The sequence below is a fragment of the Limulus polyphemus genome, unplaced genomic scaffold, assembly GCF_000517525.1.
Source record: "Limulus polyphemus unplaced genomic scaffold, Limulus_polyphemus-2.1.2 Scaffold282, whole genome shotgun sequence".
Taxonomy (NCBI): Eukaryota; Metazoa; Arthropoda; class Merostomata; order Xiphosura; family Limulidae; genus Limulus; species Limulus polyphemus.
Window position 1 is genome coordinate 569515 of NW_013665892.1, and position 2061 is coordinate 571575.

A 2061-nucleotide genomic window follows, 5' to 3' on the forward strand; every position below is an offset into this window, starting at 1 on the left:
GCGAACTATCAATGCAGAGATATATGTATAGTCAGCAACTGGAACGTTTAAATCAAGCCCTTCATCAGCAACGTCCTTCACTCGTCATCGGAAAGGTGTTCTTCTTCTCCACAACAATGCACTTCCACATGTGGCACTTTTGACGCAACACAAGATCATGGAGTTGGGTTGAGAAGTTCTCCCAAACAAACCATATTTTCCAAATATAGCACCATCAGATACCATTCTTTTTCGTTCGCTGCAACATCATCTTAATGGGAAAAGGTATGCAAGTGTGGAAGGTGTTAAAGAGGATATCGACATGTTTTTTTGCTTCATAGCCATGTGATTTCCTTAATCAGGGCATTAACAACCTGATTGTAAGATGGAAAATCATAATCGATAAGAATGGAGACTATTTCATTTAATAAATATTTTGTTTTGATATATACGCTGTTCGGGTTGTTCATCTAAAAAAAAGCAACATTAATTTCTTGACGACCTAGTAATTTAATACAAGGATCCTGAAATGCCCTTGTCAAAAATTGTGTGCGAACACACACAAAAAAGTACCTTCCCTTATGTTTCAGCACATGGCTCAAAATAAACACTTGTTTTTTTTTCGGAGAGAATAATACAAATAGAAGAAAAATCAAAGAATATTTCCTTATTGAAAAAAACAACAACCTAGAATTAACCAGTATACAGGTGTAAAATTATAATTGTCTTCGTTTTCCCCCTATATAACACTTGTATTTTATTTGTTTTATCTTTGCTGCCGAGCGATGTAGTATCATATTTGATACTATAAAACGTAACGGTTTTGTTTCATCATTGAATTGTATCCGCCTCAGTAACATTGTTGCGAAAGCTAGAGATATACAGTATAGACAACCAAAACTTAATGAAGTTCACAGACTTAACTAATTAAAGTTAACTAGTTTGTTTCTGTACATCTAGTATTTAGTAGAAGCAGGAGTATCCGTCCCCAGGACGGAAGTTATGTAAAATTATGATTAAAGAAAGATTATCTTAGGACATGAAAAGCCGCTTCCCTTACATAAATTGTAAAAAGCGATTGTGAACATGCTATTTCATTTGAAAAAGAAAACAATGAAGAAACTGTTCTCTGTCCTGTTGAAAGCTACAATAATAATAAACAAGAGGATTCCACTTTGTCAGAAACAAATCCACAGAATAATGTTGCTAAGCTAAAAGAGGATGACCTAATAAATATTTTAACACACAGGGATATTGGATTTATGAAGTTTGATACAACAGGCTCAACAATTGTAACACATGGACATCGCACAGAGATTGTTAAAGTTGAAGCACATGAATTTCAACATAAAGAAGGTCCATTTGATGCCAAAGATGGGCGTTCTATGACTGCATTTTGGTTCAAACGACGCCTTCTGAATGGACAAGAGGTCAATCGTTCCTGGTTGGTGTATTCACCTCTACATAAAGCAGCATACTGCTTTTGTTGTCTTCTTTTTTCATCTGGCATGTATGACATCCAATAGTCGGTCTGCTTTCAAAACACAGGGTGGATTCTCTAAGTGGAAAAAAAAATTAAAAGTTAAATGCCCATGAAAATAGTAACAGTCATCGTGAGTCATTTGCTGCTTTGAAAGAAACTGAGCGCCGAATTCGTCTTCAAAGTGGCATTGATGAAGAGCTGCAAAGGCAAATTCAGCAAGAAAAAATAAATGGAGAGATGTACCGCGACGGCTGCTGGATTGTACACAATATTTAGCTTCTCAGAATCTTGCATTTCGTGGTCATACTGAGGACATAACCTCAAATGAAAACCCTGGAAATTTCCTGTCACTTTTGCAGTTATTAGCAAAGTATAAGTAATGAGAGAGTATTTAGAGCATGTTAAAAACAAACAAACGTCAACATCTTATCTTTCTCTTGTTTGTTTGTTTTTAACATGCTCTAAATACTCTCTCATTACTGATACTTTGCTAAAAACTGCAAAAGTGACAGGAAATTTCCAGGGTTTTCATTTGAGGTTATGTCTTCAGTATGACCACGAAATGCAAGATTCTGAGAAGCTAAATATTGTGTACAATC

At 35.4% G+C, this 2061-nt stretch overlaps 1 protein-coding gene across 1 annotated transcript in view; it reads right to left on the bottom strand.

Moving 5' to 3' along the window:
• Nucleotides 1-2061, bottom strand: part of LOC106457020 (membrane metallo-endopeptidase-like 1) — a 104207-nt gene that overhangs the window by 6464 nt on the left and 95682 nt on the right. The gene's annotated exons all lie outside the window — the stretch shown is intronic.